This window comes from Neodiprion pinetum, chromosome 2, assembly GCF_021155775.2.
Source record: "Neodiprion pinetum isolate iyNeoPine1 chromosome 2, iyNeoPine1.2, whole genome shotgun sequence".
Classification (NCBI taxonomy): domain Eukaryota; kingdom Metazoa; phylum Arthropoda; class Insecta; order Hymenoptera; family Diprionidae; genus Neodiprion; species Neodiprion pinetum.
In genome coordinates, this window is record NC_060233.1 from 13,402,465 (window position 1) to 13,427,593 (window position 25,129).

The 25,129-nt window shown below is 43.2% G+C and overlaps 1 protein-coding gene across 4 annotated transcripts in view; it reads left to right on the forward strand.

Annotated features, from left to right (window-relative positions):
- SoxN (SoxNeuro) overlaps positions 1 to 25,129 on the forward strand; it is a 308,059-nt gene that overhangs the window by 31,413 nt on the left and 251,517 nt on the right. For all 4 annotated transcript variants that reach the window (XR_006881623.2, XR_006881625.2, XR_006881624.2 and 1 more), the window contains exon 2: positions 18,352 to 18,416. The gene's annotated coding sequence lies outside the window, so the exon portion shown is untranslated. The remainder of the gene's footprint in view (positions 1 to 18,351; positions 18,417 to 25,129) is intronic.

Sequence of the window (25,129 nt, forward strand, 5' to 3'; positions counted from 1 at the left end):
TGTATAGAGTTTAAAGAATCATCGAAACAAAAATTAATTAACAAAACTTTTCTCACGCATTTTATCTATTATTACATAGATAAAACTGAGCAGTCCACGAAAATAGTAATACTACATGATTACGATAGCGATTTTTATATTGGATCAGCGGTATTATATAAATTTCAATACCGAAGTCGCCGCTACTCATCGAAAAAAGATACATTTTAGTAAAGAACAATTTTGTGATAACAACTCGATGTGTAAAACCGAAAGAAATCACGTTTTGAGAACGGCCGTCGACAAGGCACCAGACCGGAAGAAGCTCTTATATCTCTAGATTCAAGTTTAAAACTACGCTTCATTCCATTTCATTTGCCGTGTTTTTGCACAGGCATATAAAATATCGCGCGTCGAACTAATAGAAAAATTGTTCGCTCTTTTCTCGACGATATTCTCAGTTCCACTTACCGGCGAAAGCCGCAAAGCCTTCTTCTTTATCAATCTACCAGCAAAAACTCTTCTACCGACACTGGTGATTCGGTTACTCGACGCCATTACCGACGTCTGTTACCGACTGATGCGCAACCTTCGTGCTCTGCAGGTATTATCTACGGCGTTGAGAGAATCGTATCAACCACGGTCCAATTGCTCGTCGAGCTCGTGTTTTCACGGGCCGCCGCCGCGCGGCTTTGATTTGGGAGAAAGTTGGAAACTTCTCTCACTAGTGCTGGTATCAAATACTGATTTCTATATAACGATCGAATCTCTGCCGATATGACGGGGTGGTCCGAAACTTCTCGGTTGAAGAACCGTATACGTCTGTGGCGGCCAACGACGTGAGTAGCTCTGCGACGAATTAATACACTGGGACAGAGAAATGTGCAAGGAATTTGCGAGGGGGAGGAATACGGTTTTATACATGAGTCACACTTAGCAGTTTATACGTCTATTTATTTATAATAATTATTCTGTAAGGTAATAACTACCCTATACGCTGTGATATCCGATCTCTAGGGTTGACACAACTTCTCTCAATTCTGCTTTTCCAAAAGTCCGCCGGACTTTATTGAGCAGGATTTTCCCAATGAAGCGCTGATACCAATGCGTAAGAGGGGCCCCCGCCACGCCTCCCAATGCGTTAGTACCAGCGCATTGGGGCGCAGACACAAAGTGTTCGAACAACAAAAAAAGGGCCCTCTCTTCCCTCATCACACTATCCTCGCACCACAGCTGCCGAATTAAATCTTGCCAAAACAACCGCATTATATGAAGATTTGCCATAGGAGAGCGGTCGTGATTCAATCTACGGGATTCAAAACCACCAACGACGTTTCGTATGCGACACTCCCGCTCGAGTGCTTGTTGACCGTAGCTCCCCCAGCACGATATCACAGTCAGCGAGTTCTCACAAACCTGGAAGCCATCGTCGTATGCGGTACTTTCTAACAATACCGTAGCAGTGACTATGACCACCCTAATTTTTGTATTTGAACGGAATTTTTCATGTTTCTATATCCTAAGATTCCGAAACTGCAGCGTTGTCAGCTCGATGTCGCTCGATATTCGTTGGGATCATATAATTATAAAATATACTTGTGCAATTCTCTGTACTTTCGTGTATAAAATTGAAAATAGCCAATATTCAGTCCTTGTAATGCGTGCAGTTCAAAATGAAATTAATGGGTGAAATTTATTTCAATTATTAATTTTCACCCCAAGTTAACTTTGAAGCACCGAGATTAATTGATTTTCAGTGAATAATTGTCAATCTCAGGCGTTTAATTGCTACATTAATTCCACTACAGTAATTGCTATACCTGCCGTTTATATCCAAAGTAGTTTACAAAGATTTAGTTCAATATCAATTAGTTTTAGGGTCTAAAATTGAGGCCGAAACCTAGCGAAAATGACAGAGATTTCACGGAAAGTTCTTAAATATTTTCAGATTCCCAATTAAGGAATGAAAATTCGAGGCCAAACCACAATGCCGGGGGATGTTCAAAATACTCGAGAGATATTTTAGGATAAGTTCTGAATTACGAAAAAAGTTACTATTTCCTTAAAATTTTCGTGAATCCCGAGTAGACCAATGTGTTTGAAAATTCTTTGCATAAAATCTTTGAAGGTGTTCGAGAATTGCGTCAGAATAATCCAGGATGGAAATGAACTCGCGTTGAACTTTTAAAATCCAACTCATCCGGATTTTCATACAATTGCTCACGAAATTTGAGCATTTTCGGCATGTTTGAACATCCAATCGGTAACTAATGTGATGTCTCAACAGCCCACTTTATCAATTCTTATTTTAGCAATACCTGTATTTTTCAATGTGCAGATTTTTTCGAAGTATTATTCCCTGCTTGGCATTTAGAATAATTTAACTATTATTACTATATATTGATGCAGAGAGTTACATATTTATTCTAAAACATCTTAACGAACAACTTCGCGTGTACAACTCCACACTGATGTAATATTCAGGTCCTTTTTTTATTCGGCTGTCACGTTCATCTGATAAAAAAACGAAAAGTAACATCATTATTTTTATCTTGAAAACTTAAAAATGAAACAATCGTATTCGGAATACGAAATGCATATTTCTTATTGAACGTCATCAATTTGCAGCCTTGATCTAACATGACCGATCACGTTCCTTCAATTTGCAAAGTGTTTCGATTGCGTCTTCAATATATTACGAATGAATAATCTTTTCCTTCTGAGACGTGAACAGTTACATTTTTTCTTGTTAAAAACGCCCAAATTATTAAATATCAATTTTTTTCCTACTTTATCTGCTTTACTTTTTTCTCAAATCTTTTTTCATAGAAAAAAAAAAAAATGGATAGGGTTTACACTAAATATTTTTTTTTTATTTTTAAATATTTTTACATCTCGGGGTCAAGTTAGAGATGGTTAGAACATGTGGTGACGGAATTTCGGCGATGCCAGGTGACCCGCGAGCAGTCGCGCGTCGATTCGATTCTGACCGACGAGGAAGGGATCCGCGGAGGACGTCAGCGACCTCGCCGTGGCCACCGGGACGTCCGCGACGACCCATCCGGCTGCCCTGGCAACGCACATGCGCCCCTTTTTCACCCCGCGAGGAGGATGGTCGGGGATTGGCCCGGAGTAACACCCCCTCATAATGGGCTCGCCCGTCCGGCAGGCTCACGGGCACGGAAGCCATATTGATTTCCCTATGTTTCCCTCGTGTTGTTACTATAGCGCCCGACTCGACGCCACCCGACGTCCTCCTCAGGAGGCTGCAGCCAGTGGTGGGTGCTGCTTTCCGTTCTTCGCCCCGCATGCTGGACATTTTCTTTTAACGAATCCCGTTAAAACTCATCGAGTAATATGTGAAATTTTTCGAAGAACTCGGAAAAAATCCTGTCATTTGTACAAATACAAAAAATTTTTCAATCACGGTCACAGAATTTTACCGAAAATTTTTGCGGAAATCAGAATAGGTTTGGGATTCGTGAAGAATTTCAGCGATATTATGTATTTTCCAAAGCATAATTTGAAATAATTATCAAATAAACAGAGAAAATTATTTTTCATTCGAAAATTTCTGACGTCGAATTTATTTTCAATTTCATTTCAAACCGTTAATCTTCAAAATATTCTGTGAATTGGGGCACTGTTCATAGAGAATTTTTGAATCTCGGTGAAATTTTTTGAAAAAATCTTGGGGTGCATTGCACGAAATATCGCAGAGTTGAAAATATCAAGAATGGAAAATTAACTTTACAAAGGGGTTGTAGATGGGCGTTGACTATCTTTCAACAGAAATTTCATTTACTCTCAGTTCAAATATGCTCGCTTTTGTATTTTATTGATACGTGTATGAGACGAGCTGTTCCCTCTTTCGAAGGCTCGACACATTATTGACGTCTATAAGTAAGGCTAATATTGAATCGACCGTTGTAGGTATATATAATTTGTAACTGATAGTACGATGGCGTGAAAAGATACCATACATCACCGAGCATGTCACCTGCCTGGAATTCCCGTCCTACTTGTCTTTCCGCATCTGGAAATTCATATCTCGTGTATCGTGCAGTGGCGATGTTGGCGCTCGCTGTTTCTAGATGCACTTCAGCTTGACGTGCCGTGCAGTTTCATACAAGAGCTTCATGTGCGACGATCAATACATAGATCAAATGTATTGATAAATTTTTTGAAGGTTTCTCAACTGAGTATTTGATTCGTTAAATGTAACCGCGTTCGAATGCCGCTATATTAAGACTAAAGTTTGAAAATTCTGGTGCGGTGTGAATTGCTCGAAATTGACAAATGACTGCGGAAAATTTCTCGAGAATACCCTAAAATTCGTGTTTCAAAATTTGTCTAATCTCCATAAATAAACCTTGACGACCGCGTGCAGTCGTTAATTTGATTAAAACAACAATCTGCGCCGGTCACGAACTGCAGTATTTGTTGGATAGGGTGGCAAGGTGTGTTCGCGGGGTAAAAACAGGGGTGCGTTCTCCATGAATTATTACGAATTAATGTAACAGACTGGGGCGTTTATTGTCTCGTATACTGTATACCCATCTACTTATTCGTTCAGCGAATGGTGTTCAGGACTCGCAGCTCGAGCGCGGTTCCGTCTGTGCAGTATTATTTTTTCGTTATCAATTACAGAATATGGAACTGTGATTTATGTAACGATCCACTGTTGTTTAAAGTAGTATATGTCGTCCTAATGATCTATCTCCGCATTCGATCGATGTTCAGCGAAATTAAATGACTAATTTTTTTTTAAACCTTGTGTGTTTTTGAATTTGTGACATCGCCCCTCGGACGATAACCAAGATTTTCGATAAATTTTCATTTTCCAATTATTGTTTGAAACCTTTCTGACCGAGTTATGGCAAGGGGAAAATTAGTTACTGAAAAAAAAACATTACGCTCGAACTGCGCTTTTGAACGCAAAGAAACCGATAACGCTGATTAAAAATTGCGTGGAACGAATGCAGAAAAATATAAACTATATAATGTTGCTTCTGTCTATATTCTAGCGTCTGCTGCCTTCCGAGTTGTCATACCTGAAACCGAAATAGCGATAGTCATTTACGTTATAATCGTTGTAATTTAAATGTTAAAAATTGATCTTTGGATTGATTTATCGTTTGCGTGAGGCGACAAATGACTGCACTGATCTTGGCTTTCGATGGTTATAGAAAATTGTGATGCGGCAAACTGCTGCTGCACGCGTTTCCGCGTGTCTTAGACCCTCCGAAGGGTGATTAACGCGGACAAATCGTCCGATGAGTAATACTCGGTACCTAGAAGCTCCCCAGTTTCACCGTGCGTCAACGCATTCGGCTAATGTTCGAAACGATGCTAATACCGTAGGGATGGGATCTGGTTCGTCTCGTCCGCACCTGGGTGGTCCTAGATGGTTGGCCCGTAGCACGCCATCATCAGGTGCTCCGTTTCCCAGGCGCAACCCCCTGTAACCTTTTGCGCTCTGCACCCTGGTCATTGCGTGGCCATGCAGCATCTCCTCGGCTTCTCTGCAGCGCCGCTGTCGAGCTGTAGCACAGGCGCCGGGAGCAGAAATCGTGCGGTTGTTACCAATGATGCATGGCTTGGTAATAGCTACAATACAACCAGCTTATGCGAGGGCGCGCCCACCCTCGAATCGCTAACGCTCTGCACCAACCTTCGCCGCGAGAGTCTAGGCTCTGAGATTTATTGCCTTCACTGGGATAGCGGATTTTATAAGAGATTCTCGGTCTTGCCTCAAACGGCTTATAATAATTGGTGAAAGGGCTTTTCACACATGGAAAATTACATGCAAATCCAACCGACGTCTGAACCTCAACGTTTTTGATTTGGTTAAAAAAAATTTCTGCGATTCTCTTAATTTTGAAACTGTGCCCTGATTTTTTTTTAGATTTTCTTATACAACTGATTAATTACTTATAAGTATTGAAAAACTGTATTTTCTTTTCCAAACTTTTCAAGACCGGGCATATGATGGACTGATTTTTTTCTATTTTCTTTCAGGACTTTTTTAAAATTTTTTTGATGAACTGAAACATTGTTTAAACGGTCTGTGAATGACCAAAAAATTGTCAAAACTTCTGTTTTTCAATTAGAACATTTCTGGACTGGTTTCATTACGAACTTTTTACACATTTCTAAAAACTCCCGTTTCAAAATTGCTTTCAATATTTATAAATAATTAACCAGTTGAATAAGAAATCTAAAAAAATTCAGGGTGCTGTTTCAGAGTTAGTACAATTGGAGAATTTTTTTTAACGAAATTAAAAATTCTGAGGGTTAGACATTTGGTGAGTTTGCATGGAATTCCGCATATATTTCATGACATGCCTGCAAAAATTTTATCGTCGAAACATTCTAGCGACGTGATTTTAAAAGGTTTGATATATTTGAAATAGAGTGCGCTATATTTTTACATACTTTTAATTATGTTTCGCGATACTTGTACAACGTTTTAGCCACATTGCACGATAATGCTTTCGCAATATTGCAAAAACATTGCAGAAATGTAATTTTGAAAGGTTTAAAATAATTGAAATAGATTGTGCAATACTGTTGTAATTTCTCAATTACATCGCATGTTCTGATATATTTAAAATATTTCGAAAGCATCGCGCAATATAATTATAATCTTTTAGTTACATTGTGCAAAATTTCTACAACCTTGCAGAAATATTGTGGGAACGTAACGCTGGCAATTTTTCAAACATTTCGATCACATTGCACAATATTCCTGAAACATTGCAAATTCAATTGCAATACATAGGTATCTTCAAATTTTTGCAGCGTACTGCGTGAGATTCACAGTAGAGACATCATAGTCGAAAAGAAATATCGAATGAGCAACAAAAAAAAAAAGAAGAAACTGCTAATTCAATAATTCAGAATCCAATTCGTACGCATGTATCGAGACACGGGATTCTCATGGGTAACTCGCAACTCGGTCTTAAACGCGTGTTAATATCGTTAATAGTGCGTTGGCGTGCGACCTGCGTGCATGCGTGCGGAGCGTGCGTGGGCGGGGTTCACGTCACAACTGCACGCGTCACGCGTCACGCGACCCGCAGCCGCCCTGGACCACCGCGGCTAGCCGACGAACCTCGAGGGGCGCGAATCAATTATGTTACTCAAATATGTATAATAGGTGGAATGTAGTGCCTGCTTCCAAAGCCTTAGTCGACCTGGTTTTTTTTTATTTTTTCTCCTTTTGTTCTTTCTAGTGTCTCAAATGAAAGATCAAACGGAATATTGTCACGTTGGGTAGGGTTTTTGAATTCATAATTATATTGTGAAATTCCAGGTTCAACGGTACGATATCAAATTAGATTGTGGGTTACCCAATACTGATTGACTCTTGCCACATGTTTCACGCTATCCGAATTAGAAAAAAAAAATTTCCCAACAGAGTGTGAAAAATTCGATTTTACGTACCCAAACGCAGTAGTGTGGGAATATTCTATTTTGCGCACTCGTTGGAGTACGAGAAATCGAATTTAGCGCATTCGGTTGCGAGAAATACTACGCGCAACACGTGTGCGCACTAGTTGCGGAATCTAGTATTTCCTGTAAGTAAGTAAATCAGCGAGTCTTGATAACAGGTGCAGCCTATGAAATGAAATGAAATTTATGTAAAATCAGTCGGATGTTACGGGGTAGAAATTGGGCGTGTGTGACCGGAGCAATAACGCAAGATTGAAGTCCGAAGGTTACGAGCCATTCTGGGCGTCCTCATAACATGTAAAACACTGGGATTAGGGCATAATAACGAGTGTGTGGCCGGGCGTCGCGGTTGTTCGAGGAATAACGGTTAGGGCTGATAATGAAACACCGGGCAGCACGGATCAGCGGACAATCTAACTCTGGGTCGCACTGACCAGTAGAAGCTGGACGAGGACCCCTGGGATCTGAGACCACCCGGGGCTTTAATATCACGTTATTATCCCAGTTTGGCTATCCAGGGATGTGTCGGCGCATCTTCCCGCATTTTTGGCAACTATTCGACTCGGACTTTCCGACAATATCCAATATATCCGGCGACGCTTTGTCACCCTGTTCGAATAAGTAAAACAATACATGCGAGGGTGGAAGCGAATCGAATTGTTCAAGTGTAAAGGAAAAGTTCCTGAAGGTTATATTGCTTTCAAGTCCAAGTGTTGAGCTGTTTTTCAAAATACTTCAAGGTATTTGGAGTTTTTGGAACCCGAAATTCTCTTGCAAATCTCGCACAGTTGGTGTCATCGATTTATGTAGTTCGCTGCGTGATTACTGAGAGCATAATTGCACATGAAATTTTCCACAAAGCGCGGAATATTGTGTGTAAATTGCTATGATATTTTTATACTGCAACATTGTAGAACTATTGCGCATTCGCCTGAAAACTTTGCAATGTTCGCGCAATGTAACAGAAATATTCAAAACTTTGAAAAGTTCTGTTGCTGCAATGTTTTGGCAATATTACTGTGAGTGATCACTGAATATTGCGCAGCAAAGTTAGAGGTTTTTTCATATGCTAATTGGTGGCTCTTTGTTCTCTCTCTCTCTCTCTCTCTCTCTCTCTCTCTCTCTCTCTCTGGTACCGTAATATCTTCAAAGACAGGGAGCAAAGAGCATATAACGGCAAGAAGTTTAAGAACCAGGCAAGTCACAGATGCTTGTTAAGCCGTTAGAAAATTCGGAAATGGATCGAATCCGCGCAATATCGACTGCGCGTTGCAGGGGATATCCCACGAAACAAGGTCCTCGACTATATACTCTCTCTCCAATCCTCCCAGTCCGCCTGACTTGCGCCGAAGCCGGCTTAACGGAAACAAGTTTGCACAAACGATGCACCAGATGTCGAGCCGAATATTTTTTATCGTCAGCGGAGCTCCGGGGGGTCCACGAAGAAATCAATTAAATATCGCATGTCTACTTCTTATTTCACCAGATCAAACATTTCAAGCATTTCATCTTTTCTATACAATTTTTTTTTTTGATTGAATATACCTACATGGTTCGCAGGATGGTATTGAAAAATTGCCGACTTACCGTCAACATTTCAATTCGTATTTTCATTCACAATTACGTCAGGTGAGACCGATAACGATGAATTGTTTGTGTTAATAGCCCAGAAAATAAAAGTTCAGCGTGAATGAGGGTTGGTTTTCTTGGTCTACTCGTAGCACTAAGGATCCGGAGATGAAAAGAGGGTTTCCCTAGGTGAAGGAAGTAGGTAGTTGGTTACCACGCCATGCGACGTCGGCACCCTTCCTAGGGCAACGGCTAGAAGTGAGGAGTGGAGCGGAGAGGCGATGGAGGAGGCGGGGGGATTATCACGGAATATCGTGCAGTGTTCGTCGTGCCTCTCCAAAAGCCCCCGATCCCGAGGGCCCGTGGTGGGTATCCAAAGTGGGGCTCCGGGCAAGCACCCACTGGGAAGGTACCTATATACTCGTATACCACCGCCGAATCCACCGCAAATGCCCTCAAGTACTTCTTGCTTGCCCGTGAGTGAGAAGGGGGCCAGACCACGCACGTGGTACTTCGCCTCAACTTCAACTTCAACTTCAGCCGCGTAGTTTGTCGGCGGGGGATAGAGGGAAGGGACGAGGGCTGGATTGTGAAGAGAGAGAGAGAGAGAGCGAGCGTGAGCGTCTGATGTAGTTGTCAATTTTGCGTCGAGTCAGGTTCTAGTAGAAAAACTTTGCCGCTTAGGATCAAATATTATCACACAGCAAGCAATATTTCAGAAATATTGCCGCAAAGTAAATGAAGCTAAAGCTAGGAACCAAAGTTAGCAACCAAAACCGTTAAACTTTTTGGAAATAGAAAAATGCAGTTCAGTTTTATCCTCATAATTTCATAGAAGTATCGGGGGTTCAAGGTATTTCACAAAATTTTGATTGTCGGTCTTCGCTACCTTATTAGAATAAACATTAGAACGTTTGGCTACTATTGCTGGTTGCTAGCGTCAACTTCGTGCATAGTAACTCTGCAAAGTTGAAAACATTTTATACGCATTGCACCAACGTAACTTTGCAATGATTCGAAACGTAACTCTGCCGAATTAAAATTATTTCAGATCTAAGTTGTGTAATACTTCTGCTACATTGTTCAAACATATTTGCTGCAACGTAATTTTGCAAAGTATCAAATATTTTAGATATATTGCGCAATATTTCACATATTTTGCTGGAACGTTTCGACGTCTGCTCGTCAGTGTTTCTGAAAGACCTATCAAAATGGTCGCACTTATCTATGCTGTGACATGACATTTCCGATGCATTCTTTTTCATTTTACTCATCCATTACGTCAGTAGATGATATCCATTAACAATGAAACATCCGCTGCTTGCCGAATGTGCTAAATATGGTTGATAAATTTACAGTGTAGCGCGTGATAAGATGTGGATAACGGTTTATCGTCAATACAGTATTTGGTTACCAGCATTTGGCGACAGTAGGGAAAGTGTTTCAAATCAGAAATTTTCACGGTCAGGTGGGCAATGCTTTTGCATAGATTGGCAATGCTCTGTAGTTTCAGCATAGAATGGCACAAGGGCGTCGCGCCGGTTCATGGAATGACAGACAGAGACTAAAGTTTGCTGAATCAAGTCGGGTGCGCGTGCGCGACGTAAAGGCTTACGGGAACACAACCGAGTAATTGCCAAGTTACGCCTACGGCCGTACGGCACGTCCCAACGCTACAAACATGCGCGAAATTCTTACGGCTTGGTGAGCGCAGGTGTGTATATAGACTACGGAGTCCGTCGGGTAGGCGTAGCTACCGCACGTTACGACGGTAACTAATACCGCAATTTGCCCGAGGAAATTGCAAATTCTCCAAGAGCGGCTCGCTTCTCGACGTCGAAGATTCCTCCGCACCCTTCAACCCAGCGACAGTCGGCCGCGTTTCCGGTCTCTCATAATCGATTTCGAAAAGTGGCCAGAGAATAATTGCGGGGAATACACGAGCTGTTTCCGCTTATATGCATCGGCGCGCGTCTCTGTTCTCCGCTAGGGGTCGTTGAGGGCGGCTGTGGGGGACGTGGAGGACCCGCCGACCGACGGGCACGATGTTACAAAATCAATAGAGGGGAGGCTCGCGGGGGAGCGCGCGCGCAGTCGCCTCCACCCAGAAGGCGACGGACTGCGATGGAGAGCCTCCTCCTCCTCCTCCTCCTCCTCCTCCTCCTCCTCCTCCTCCTCCTCCTCCTCCTCCTCCTCCTCCTCCTCCTCCTCCTCCTCCTCCTCCTCCTCCTCCTCCTCCTCCTCCTCCTCCTCCTCCTCCTCCTCCTCCTCCTCCTCCTCCTCCTCCTCCTCCTCCTCCTCCTCCTCCTCCTCCTCCTCCTCCTCCTCCTCCTCCTCCTCCTCCTCCTCCTCCTCCTCCTCCTCCTCCTCCTCCTCCTCCTCTTCCTCCTCTTACTCCTCCTCGTCTTGCTCCTCCAGCTTCTCTGCCACCCCTTTCACTCCTCCGTTTCCTGTCGTCGTCCACGCGTCCACAGCATCCGAGACCTCTACCGCCAGAATGGATGATGCTGCCACCAAGATTGGACGACTCTGTTCTCACAGGTCCGAAATTATAACTTATCGCAAGCTTCTCTCGATATCTACAATATTATACAACATATGTTGGTCAATTCTTTTCTTTAATAACTTTGAAGTCATCCGTTTCCTGACTAGAATCACGTGTTTGGGCTCCATTACACGTAGAGCTTTGACATTTTTAATTAGAAATGGCGCCAGGACCATTCGTGTTTTGATCACGTGTAGTTATGACATAAGACTAGTTACTCATACTCCACCGCGTCTCTGTGTTTCCATATAGTTTTCATTTGCATACATAACTCTGTAGTCCTGATGAGTTGAAACGGTATATTACTTGCAGCGAGGTCAGTGACGCAAGCTTTCACATTCAACGAAGATATATTGAGAGCGGCTTTTGCGGTCCACGAAGTAGTTTAAGCGTTTCAAGAAGTGTCTCCGAGTTCGCGGATGCTTTTACCGTTAAAACAACAAAGGCGGTAAAGCCAGAAAAAAAAACTTTTCAACGAATACCGATGATTCAGCGGTGAACGATTTCAGAAATGTTTAACGAAAACATTTAGCTTGAACCCCGAACAAATGTTATTCCAACACGAAGCCGTAACGTTAAAGGCACTGGGACGGATATAACTTCCATATTTCGACCTTACATAGTTATACAACATATAAGTTATATTGTGTAAATGTATACGTATCGGTGTATACCCCCTGTGAATGACACCGGAACCGGTCAATAACCGCTATTTGGAATGATAAAGGATATTCACACAACCAGGAAATGGACAGTAGTGGAAAAATGCACGTCACTGTAGGTGCTGCATGAACCTTATATACGAGTATACCTCGTTTTGGTAAATGGTGCTCGATTGTTCATCAGCATATTTTTCCCCGTTCTTTCTACTCAGTGGTCGTGGATTATACTCGTAGCTAATATATAATGTATTCGTGTGCGTGTAATACATAGAAATCGAAGGTGACTGAACGTCCCATGCCAGCGCGTGCACGTTTGTAGATATTATTTCGGTGGGGTGCGTAACGCACTTACGAACGGGACAAATGCGTTGATTTGTCCAAGAGTCAGGGGAATCAAGGGTTAGATGCCTCGCTTATGTCTCCCCCCATTAGATTACACTACGTTAGGACGGCTTGGCTTGGGTTAGGTTGGAATTCCACCAACCGGATAAGAACATTAGCTGTGAAAATGTTTTCCCAACAACCTCCTCAATTCATGCTTCTTCCATAACTGCCTAATTCCCCGTCCCTATGTACTGATATTCCCCTTTCCCAACACTTAACATAACGTTTTCTCATTTGCTCGTATTACCTTAAACATCTGTTCTGCATTCGGGAATTAAAAATTCCATCATTTCTCATTTCTTACAGATTGAAAGCGTGAATCTCTTACTTTGAGACTCACGTCTCTGCATAGGTGGAGAAGGGCGGTGATGGCGGAGGCCAAGGGTGAGCAAGCCAGGGAAAGATTGCGACTAGCACCCGACGTCCTGTGGGACCAGCAATAAAAGGTCATTTAGTCCCCGCGCTGGCCGGTCGTTGATTGACTTGAATGTCACCGCCTTTTGCCCCGTCTGATGTCATTCCCCTAGCAAGCGCGATGGCGTCAGTTCCAGAGTCTGGAGTCGGTCTAGCATAGTCCCACTGAAATTTTGTACCTGTCTAGACAACAACGTGATCAGCATACATGATCGTTGATTCGTCCAGGATTCGGGCAGCTCTAACAAAATGTCCCGCATTTTGTTGAAACTGACCTCTAATTCTTGTGACGATACTTCGGAGGGGAGAAAAAAGAGTCGATGAACGTCCTGCGGTACGTTCAAATGGGTGAACCAATCACGTTACGTCAAATAACAGTAATCTCGACAACGGAAAGCAATTTTGGAGACACTCAGTTACCTAGTGAACCACGATGTTGGGCGTTTCGTCGCGTCGGGATTCGGGGCAACGCGTCGGTTTCGTCAATGGATGCAAATCACTCCCTTATTATTCCGCGCCCACCTCATCCCCCTTTCTGCTATACATTAGGTATACACTTTCCCGGCATGATCCAGAACCGCGGTGAGAGACTGGCGCACAAAGAGGTACGAAATCTCTTTGTTCTCTGGGGCTCAACGGCTCCACCTTTCTCCCCACAATAAACCGATGCTTCGTCAAGGTCACTCATTCATTTCATTCGATAACCTCCAGCGAATATCACCACCTCTGGTTTGCCCACTCTGTACGAAAGTTTTGCCGAATCTCGGTGTGCGTGGTTTGGTGAAAGATATGGAATCTACCGTGTGTCGCGATCGTTGGCGACACGTGACAGATAAAATCAAGCGTGATTTGATTCAGCGGTATCGGACCTCTTTGACCGCAGCACCGAAGTAGAGCTTTGACTCCTCCCGAGAATATTCTTAGTGAAAAGGAACAGCCCCCGAGAAATCCGCGACAAAAGAATCGAGGGACACCTGCCGGGTGGCTCAGCATGGTTTGATCGCGGTACGAGCTTGGTGCAATCTTACAGCGAGTCCTTTGACCCTTGAGTGTTATTCGCGGACGCGTGGCTCGCACCTGGTGAACTCGGAACGTCCCGATCGCCCGGAGCTGAAAGGACACAGATTCAGGGTCGAAGATGGCTCTAAATCCTCTGAGGAAAAGGAGTCGACCCGAGAAAGCACAACCCTCAACCTCTTAGCCGAGGCTCTGGCTACGCACGAAGTCCTTTGTCCGTTTTCTCAGCGCCGAATAGCTGCTGATCTTTGTCCTCTTCTTCGAAGGAAAAGCCACGCGACCGACTTCAAGGAATTTTACAATTGAGCGATCCTCCCCTCAGGATTCTAATGTCGCAATATCCGCATCACGATCTCGTTGTACTGTGCAGTTGTGAGTACCATTGATGTCACGGCTCGATTAGCCGCTACTAAACTCCACGCATATTTTCACGTATTTTCCACTCAGGCTGATCTTTGGATTATTTTAGTTCAGAACTCTGAACCGTCAGTATGAAAATGTATCTTACGACGGTGAACGGATCACGTTTTTAAGAATGAATAACTTTTCCCTTCGATTTATGTTTCTGTTTCGGTTTCTGGTGGTGTTGTCAACTCGCATTTGACTCTAGTGCCCTTCTGCCCTTTGATAGAGGGGAAAAGATTGCCGGTGGTCAGTGACAATTGAAAGCCACTTTGCAACTGGTCGGTAGTAAATTGGCATCCTGAGGCCAGCAGGAATATAAATTCACTTCGTTACCTGTCACTCGTTACCTCTCATTCACATTCGAGCTTCGGGAGAAGGCCAAAAGGCATTCAAGGTTAAGAGCCGCCCACAACGCGAAACATCCCGTGTCCTCGGAAGCTTCACACTTTGCTGACTCCCATGGAAGGAGGATGAAAAACAATCCAGTGTCTCAAGACTTCAAAACGACTGTGTGCGAATAAAAAACTTCGTTGACATCATTGGCATATATGGGAGGGAAATGTTTGATAGTGTACTATACGAGATGATGCCACGAGGAGTATCAGTTCAAGTCGTCAAGGGACACGGAGATAACGACTTCTGGTCGTCGTGGTGAGCGACACGACACGTGAGGTGGCGAGGGAAGCTGCTGCTAGACATCCATCACCTCTTTGTGTTCCCGCCGATTTTTGGGATGGGACAGGGTGGTAGAGGAGGGAGACACCTGGTTCAGCCCGAACCACACCCCCTCTTTCCTTGTGGCGCATAGAAGCAAAGCCGACAGAACGGGCGGACGCAAAAATAAACAAGTAGAGTTTAAGATACGTCTCTTGGCTGGCACGGGGATTCCGGTAATCGTCCTTCTAATCCTTGATGATTTTTATTGATGACCTAGAGATCCTGTCATCCATGCCTCGGGTACGAGCAAGATTTAGGAGTACATACATTTTTCCTGTTCTAAGCGATGCGGTTTTCTGAGAAATAAGTGGTTCTAGAAATCAATTTCGTTTCAAAAATATTTCTCTTCGAACTCCGAGCTGAGGTCAAGTGAATTGTAATTTTCTGTATGTTCCATCGAGCTAATCGGTAATATGATAAGATACCGACACACGACAGCTAGAGAGTTCAGGAGAGAGAGAGAGAGAGTGAGTTTCGTCTCCTAAATCGGAGAGGAAAAGAGAGAGAGAGAGAGAGAACGCGCCTTGCGAGTGTCGAGGATATCCGATCGATTATTGGCATTGTGAAACGTCAGCATTGTGACGTTACCAAGCGGAATTATTGGAATCTTCTGTGTACGTACGCCAGGGTTACCGTTCCACCGTTCCGCCGTTCGACGGCAGTCTGCGGGCTGCACGCTGCGCCTTGGGGGACATTTTCCTGTGGATTACCTGCAGCATATTTTCCGCGCGTTTGCCTCCGAGGCTTATTAAAATATCATGTATTTGTCGATGAGTTCACGCTTTATGCGACTGGATGACAAGGTTTGGTCGACTCTGCAGGGCCTCAAAGGATTCCAGTCACTGGTCGTGGCATTGTGTACTGATAGTCAACGCGATTTTTACCCCACACGCTTCGCCTCCTCCAATGTGCTTACCTAACTTGCATGGAACGTTGACGGTGCTTGTATTTTCCTTGGCGATCATCTTGTATCCCACACAGCACGAAATACTGCGGAAATATTGCAGCATCGTAATTTTGCGAGGCTTGAAATGTTTCCGTCACATTGCCGCAATACTTGTGCAACATTCCAGTTCCAATCGCGATGTAGCAATGTTTCTATCCTATTAGGTACGTGTTGTGTGAGGTTCTTCAATTCCAGGAACAACAAGATAGGCGTCCAGGTCTACCTTTGAACTAGAAGTTTCAGGAATTTTCTCATTTCGGAAAGATTTGCAACATCAGCTGCTGGGGAGGGGGTTGAAAAATGTTCGAAACCTACGAAGCTGTGAAAATTTCATGAGCTGCTTGGTCCTCTGGACGGTTAAAAATCAAGCCAAGGGGTCGAGAGAGCGGAACTTCTGACCCAAGAGCCGAGGCCCCATTGAAGTCTTGTTGAAACCAGGTGCGCCGGATACCTTGCAAGCTGCGATTATCCTTGGGGACCTTCATATTTCAACCCGCCCGTCAATGACGCTGCTACGCGGGGGTGTCAGCGGCAGCAGGTGTCCCAAGATCGTAAAAATATTCTCGAGGGATGGGAAGGAGACCGCCTGCCTTCCTTATTCATCCTGTTACTGCAGAAACGTCACCAGCCGAGACGAGAGTTGAAAATTACACAGGAACCGCCGTCGTTTCGCTAACCGGATTTTGAGACGACTAGTGCAGCTCCCACACAAGTCCAGCGAGAAATTCATCCCTGAACTTTTTCCTTGCAGCCGGAGAAAAACTCGATGCGGGCATTTTTGCCGAGACTAAGAAGCGGTGTCGAGTCTTTTCTCAACATGGATTTCGCGACTATCGCTCTTATCTTCGCCGGACTCGAGGATGAAAATTTGAAGAATGGCTGAACTCGGACCCGGTCATCACCTCGCGCTGCAGGCGGCTTCTCATTAATAACTGGTGACTCGGCAGTTGTGTACTAAATAAAACGGCTCGGAGCCGTCGCACTTACCTGTGATTCCCTCGATCGCTCATAACCTGACGTGAAAGAGCACCTCCATATTCATCCACACCCTGGAGCCAAATTCCGAAAGCCCCGCGCACATTTTTTTTTTTTTTTCTTTCTCTTCTCGGATTTTTTTTTTTTTGTTGTTGGTATACATGCGTATACCTGTATTATACGTGAATTCACAGCTACTACACCTGAAACGGGTGTACAATGGACTGCCATTTATTTCGAAAGCCACACTTCGGATACACTTACGCATCGCACTGATTAGACGCAGGGTTATAATTTCTTCCACTTGCAATCGTACCGCCGTTCCGGTTTTAGGTTAAAATTAGGTTGAGGGCTGCCTGGTTTGAAGTTTGATCTTATTTCTCGTCGATAAATGTTTGTAACCTAATTAATTTTTCACTTTTGGGTTACGTAATTTTTCTAATATAAGCTGCAGTTATACTATATAATAAGTCATTGACCCGGTAATTCTTGAAATTGCTTATTTGGAATCAAAAGTATTGTTATTCAGTGATTTGCAAAAGAAAAATGGATTCCGAAAAAAGAAAATGATAGTTTGTTCTATGACGCTATTTCAGACAATGATCGAAAATTCGTCAACTTGGAGGGCTCAAAACTGTCTTAATGCGGGGAAAATACAACTTTTTATGTTCACAACACATGTTTTCAAAAATAAGTATTCAACTCAGACGCCCAAAAACATTCAATTACTTTATGACGCTATTCCGTATATTTTTGGCAGTTATGCGATTTTTGGCACGGATGCGCTTGACGTCGCTATGACACCTTGACAGTTAAGTGGTTATGCTTCCATTGAAATGTGAAGTAGTTGTACATATGATTTAATTCTTAATGTAAGCTATTCAGCTTGAAACATTTTACAAGTATGTATAATGATCAAATATTTCTAAGCCGCTTTTTCACGCTTTCGAACATTTCAAGAATATTTCCTGGACATGTTCCGAACGCAATGCTTTGAATATTGTTGTATAATATATAGGCATATAATACAATTTCAAAATATTATCCAACAATCCTCCCCTGCTCTTAATTTTATCAGCCCGCAGTCTCCTGAGCTAGCAATAAAGACGCCCGACTGTTGGAGGATAACACGGATAATTTTACGTAATGCCATAGACATAACGATTAATTTTAATGTCTTCTCTCCTACCGACGACGTTCCGGATTCCCATATTGCATCCGCCTTCTAGTGAAAACTGCTTCACCCATTTCCTGACGTGATATTATCTCCATTGTTTCAGGTGGATTATACCCGACTTGTTGCAGCTGTTGGAAGCGAAGAAGCCCCTGCAGTGTAACAAATTCGGTGAGTCAAATAATTGCCATGCTTAACTACATTCAGTTAAGTCTTTGATATTGATGCTAAGGTTGATTGCAAAAATTCATTGAAAATCATTGTGCAGATTTTGTAATTCTGACAACTGTGGCGAATTGTTTGACGTTCAAGAAACGTGCTTATCAAGAAAGGAGATTCAGGTTACTAAATTACTGCGGAATCTTTCGAAATATTCTTTACGTGAATGATAAATTCCATACCAAGCACACGAAATATTTCCAGTTCTGTTTGATGTAGCACTTCATAGAGAAGAAAATGCAATATGTAATATGAGGTGGATGTGCTTGTGTATTTATTTTGCCATGGCTCCCAGAGTAAATAAAAAGGTAAAATCTTGATTGACAGCTGTACACCGAAAGCTAGCCTACTCGGAGAAGTCCTGCCCGGGGTTCTTAATTCCGAAAGGATATGATCCACTTCTTGAATGCAAAAAATATATACCTTCTTCGACGAACCCTGCGGTGCCCGGTCCATGTGTAGGTATATACATATCCACACATTTGTACATACCTACCAAGATTCTTTGTCGCGCCGAGAAATGTATATATAAAGGATTATCCGCGCATTGTGTGCGACGCTCATATCGTGGGGCTTTCCTCTGCTTGCAGAAGAATGTTACTAGGAATATAACAAGCCTATATATATATGATATATAATACCTAGGTCTGAACGTACACAGCAAGTGCGAATAAGTGTCTCAGGCACACGGGGGAAAACGGCGATGGCTTGTAATTCGGACTATCTGGCTGGGATTACCGAGGGCGAAGAAGTCTCGGGGTCGCGAGATAAAGGGTGCGAGGCATGTGTCAAAACTGTTCTACCCGTCATCGGTCCGTTTTGATATATATTCATTGCATCCTATTTTAAATAGCTCTGCGGAACATCGTACACGTGGGGACTTGTTTCTTTTTTTTACGATCAAAGCTACGTTTCAGGCATGTACTGCCATTTCTGAAAAGATATCCCTAACCGAATTACGGAGTTCGTGACAACTGCCAAGCCAGATATATTCAGAAATGGTTGTACAGACGTGAAGTGTAACTTTGGTTGCCTATCTCCTGGCGTTGAATGAGTAGTGTCACCGAAAAGTCCCGGTATATTATTCTGCGTGGATGTACGAGCCGTTGAGACTAAAGGAAAAGACCGTGAATATCGATCCCCTACAGGAATTCGAACCAGAATAACGAGAATGAAGATTTTGTGGATGAGGAGTAATCCGTGAATAGCCAAATTTTTATGCAATTAAACTGATTTACAGTGTCAGGTTTCCGAAATCTCGATTACGAGTCCAAAAGTACATATATCAATAATCGAAAATTCATTAAAATTTACTGGAGGTAGATTAGAATTCACAAAATTTAAGTGATTGAAACAAGATGATGAAAACAATATTCGACACACCGATGGAGATTAGATGCACATCCGTATATAATCAAATAGCAAGTAAAATTGAAAAAATATTTCGGTATCGTAATTTTGCAAAGTTTTAAATATTTCAGATACACTGCGCAATGTTCCTCGAATATTGGTGAAAAATTCGATGAAAGTTATAATCTGCAGAGTTTGAGATATTTTAGATACATCGGGAATTGTTTTTGCATTAATATTGCAACTTGAATGGCTATACAGAAATATTGCAATATTATTACTTCAATTTTGCGTACTATCCAGAGTTCTCTCAGGGAACAGTTATTTGCGCGAATTATTATGGTTGCGTAGAGTGAGATTTTCATCTTGGTGTAACTGATGTAATTTAATAAAGAATTTCTACCCCCTTTCCATTGAAAGCTCCGTACAACGCACAGAGCATATTGTGTCCACCGAGGCCGAGTGCGCTTGGTGGCTGTAATGAAGCCGCATGAAAATTATTGCGAATATATAATGAAATTGGCTGAAGTCTCTCACGTCTCGTGGGTGGGTATAAGTAGTTCCGCAGCTGTATGTGTGCAGGTACTCTGTCCCTGTGCGTCAGCGAAGTGGTTATTTTATTTTTTCGCAATTAGGGGAGTCGCCGGGACGCTACGTCGCCCTTTTGCCTGTTATTTAATTGGGATATGCAATTGAATAACACTTCGCAACGCGCTCAAACTTCCACCGGAGAAATAATTGTCATCCAACCCCTTCCAACGTCTGGCTTTGCTATACATATAACCCAAGAATATACCGCTTGCGGCAGCCATCCTGTAACATGCGATGATCGATATTCGTTTCGCGAGATTAATAATATACGTCAAAAGCATTGTACAACTCCGTATTGGGCGTTGAAAAATTCATCGGATCACCCGAAGGCGAAATTCTGTGTCGGGTTCAGGGGTTGAAACTCTTCGGGACAATGAAAAATTCAACCTGTTACGACCAATGAATTTTCACATTTTTTCTCAAATTCTCTTGCCCGTCTCGATTGCGATTCTCTACATACGAGCGTGGCTGAACAATATGGCGTAGAATTAGCAGTCGATGGTTTAAGGTTAACTCGACAAATATCAATGCATAAAAGAATACCTTGCACAGGCTAGGTTAAAAGCTTCTGTTTTGTCATATTCAGTTCGTTGGTAGCAAAGAGAAGAAATACTTGCCGATTTAAATACGATTATTTCGAGTTCTATATTTCCTGCCACTATGACAGATCGCCACTTTCCATATATTGTATCCCAACGTTTTTCTTTGTTTGTCAAAACAGATATACAGAAGGTAATGAAACCGAAAAGTTCCCCAAAAAATTCCTCTCCAACCATCATTGGGCAGTGACAAAAATCAGAGAAATCGAGAATCCATTAATTATTGGTTGTATAGTGATCGCTTAATTCAGATTCGCAAATTCAGAAATACACGCAATGCAGGTTTTCCGCAGTGTTGAAATTCTGAATGAAACAATAAACGACAAATCACGATGTGAAAATTTCTCATCCCCTCATTATAACTGCCTGCAGGCTGCGGAGTCAATAAATTATGCACAGGGCGCGGTGAAAAGGAATATAGCATTCAAGATAAAAAAAAAAAAGTTTACTGGCATTGAAAAAATTGAGTACGCGGATGTACGTATTTCCAGTATCTTTTTTCCTTTAATGCTCATTGTGCGCGCCCACGTGACCGCGTCATAACTTTATCGGCGCGGAAGGGTGCAGCCGCTGGGGACGGAGGCGTGCACCCGGTAAGATTTAATGCGATCTCTCACCCCCGGACGGCCACCCACGCCACCCGCCGACGCAGGAGCATCCTCGCTCCTGAACGTCACCTCGAGGGCCCAATTAGTACCGCCACGAGTGTCATCTCGCTGCGGTTTCTGCATTTGCGCGTGTGACTGACATTTTCCTCGGCGGCGCGGCGAGAGAATCGAGGGAGATGAGGATGAGGATGAGGATGAAGATGAGGAACGAGGATGAGGAAAAGGTTCCGCCGACTGCGGCGACGCCATCCTCGCACCACATTTGTCTCCATTATCCAAATTTCATATATCATATCTGTGTACGTATATATTTATATATACACACATACATATCATTGTATACTTATGTATATGACAGATATTTTTCAGTATAATAATTGGGCATTCAAGGCGGTTCGCAATTCTCAATCGGGATTTCAATCATATGTATCGTTACCTTCGGGCTGTGCAGTTAGGAAAGGCAAATGCGAATATAATATGCTACCTAGCACAATAGTTGCTCGCCATTGTCGGTTCATGATAAGTGAAGCATTTTCTCTCTGCGACAAAATAGTACCGTTTACGCAATACATTTACGTATCGGTTGCTAATATTTATAGATATTAGACACTTTCATCACCATGATCCGCCCGATGAATTTTGCAGATGGTATTTTTTTTTTTAAACACTTTTTTACCTCTCCTTATCGATCAAATCGGTTCAAACTTTTGCAAATGACTGAGTTCACGGTATCATGCTACTGTGAGAGAAATCTAAGAAGTCTATCAATCACTGGGTATTCTGAAGTGTACAAACCCCATGCAGGAACCAATCGAGCTGTTTTCTTTGGACTGAAAATAATGATATACAACATAGTCTGAACAAAGTCGCGAACATTATGCAAAAGCATTAATCTCGTCCCAATTAATGAGATGCGTACATATACAGCATGAAAAAGACACATACGCGCGTGTATATCAAAGTGAGGTAATTAGTGGAGACGACGCGAATAGACTAATTACCATAATAGCAACAAGAAGAACAAAAGGTCACATCTACCGTGACAACATTGCTCGGATCTTCGCCGAGATAAAAAGTACGATGCTCAGACATACGGCATGGTGTTACCGCATGGGTTTGGGGAAAGCTCTCATATACACGTAGGTACGTACGTTTCAAAGTTTTGCAGATCCTGCCCCGGAACCGTTTGTGCAGTTTGCGCACGTGTATTTACCTCTACGTGCGTGGATTATGTACATAGATGGGTCGTTCCGTTTCGTTCAGTTTAATTTTCCTGCAGACGACGTGTGGCCCGGAGATAGGAGTGTAAAAAGTACAAATGCATATCCTCGTCTCTCGGCAAGCAGGTGGCGAGAATCGAAATGCTAATTAACGACACGGAGCTGCTGCAGCAGGAAAAAGAATCCCAGAGTCAAAGTGAACGCGCGATGCGTGCAGTTTCTGCAGCTTCCGCATCTTTCGCGAATATATGTACACGTATAACCTGACTCCCAGCGCCCGGGAGACTTTCCAATTATCGGCGAAAGCAGCGCCGCAGCCTCCCGAGTTCCTTCCTCTCCTCCGACTAAAGAGCCGAGGAGATTCGCCCCTTCCCGCCGCCACTGCCGCCGCCGCCGCCGCCGCCGCCGCCGCCGGATCTTCTCTTCCTTTTAACGAGAGCGAGAGAGAAGTCGAGATTTTGCTTACCCCGTAATTAGTTTGCGTGATGCACGCAAGTGTGCGTTGCACGCCTCGATTCCGCTCCCGGAGTGTTGCAATTCGCACTTATGTCGCTGACGGTGGTCTGAGTAATATCACTTGCACACCGGTTCCCGCCTCTGTGCGCATTTCACGCGAGTGCGTGAGTGCGTGAACGCGTTACACCACGCACCGTGAACACGGCGTCGCGACGCCTGCACGTCAAGCGAGAAGTGTCGACGTTCGCACTCGTAAAAACAGAAACGTGTGCTGCCTGCAGTCCGTGTTTTTATACAAATAATTTGAACGGCGAGAAAAATAGGGGAGGCGGAATAAAGGGTGAAACCTCAACACGGGCGAATAATATTCATACATAAGTACAATATCATTATCATTCGTAAACCTGCATGACAAATTTTCTATAAGCTATTCTTAGGACATGGAGACACAACATGTCGACAGTGTCACTTCAGTTGTAGGTGGCGCTACCATATAGATATTAAAATTCCTACCGTTCCATTACGTAAAAAAAATATCGCTGCCCCATCGTTCCAGTACCTAATCGGCCATTGACTGTCTATAATCTAGTCGAGATTAAATCTCGCAGACGTTGACGGGCTTCAATGTTAGCAGGATCGCTGCAGAAAGAGGTTACGTGCGGCGGAGGAGGCATGGCGGGTCACATGTGCGGGCGGGAATTTGAATGGGTATGTGCACTGATAATTGGTGGTGTGTATGCGGGCAGCCTCGCAGTTGTCAGGGATTACAGTGGCTAATTACTTTGAAAAATATACAGCGTATACCCACTCGGAGTCTAATATACACGTTAAATCGAAGCTAATTTTCGCGAATATAAGCCATCTTTTCATCGTTTCAAACCTGCCACTCAACTGGGGGGCGGGTTGAGCACGTAAACGGAAAATCCGGCTTACGTGGATCAAACGAATGTCGCTTATTATTATGCGCGTACCCGCCTCGTTTCGCATCTTCTGTGCGATGCTTGTGTTTGCACGTATGCGGAAACCGCTGCACGCACAGCTTGTTATACAACCTTTAAGCATACATTCACGTTTCACATATGCATGGCATGCAAGAAAAGTAACTCGCTATTCACTGACGGTTGGTAAGTACGCTTTGGTGTGCGTTGTGTTTCACGTCCCTGTACACAGGTACATATACGTATGTATAATACACATGCCCGATCCGTTCCCTGCCTTGACTCCATGTTTAGTTATTTTATTTGCAGTCCTGTATCCTGAAATAGGAAGTGCAATTCCAAATATCGAATTCAAAGGATATCGTTGGATTATTAAGTCGATGCGTGGTATTTCTGGCAATCTTGAAACGTATGATATCCGCTAAGTCGCAGAAATGGAATTATTTCCATCGATCGGAAATGCCTAAAACCTTCTGGGAACATTTTATGCGAAACGTTTCAGCGATATTGCTTTTACTTTTCTTTTACTCTTCTAGGACAAAAAACGGTGTAGCTTTCATTGAACGTGGGTACAAAATTACAAGTTGAGATGGTGAGTATCGAACAACGCGAAATGAATTTGGTAACCGTAGAAATCGTGTTCAGCAATCCTGCACCACTTGATGTGGACTAAAGCATGATAGATTTTTTTTTTCCAGTGGAAAATAAAACAGCATTGTCACGTCACGTGCTTGTTCTCTCGTTCAGAGTATTACGCGTATGTTTTACTCCCGGGGCTACCCTGTGCTACACCGTAAAATATCGTGTGATGGTGAAAAAGCCCGACGTTACGATAATATCGATATACGGACAGCATACATCAGTTTTATCGATTACACAAACTTTTCACTCCATCTGCAGCCC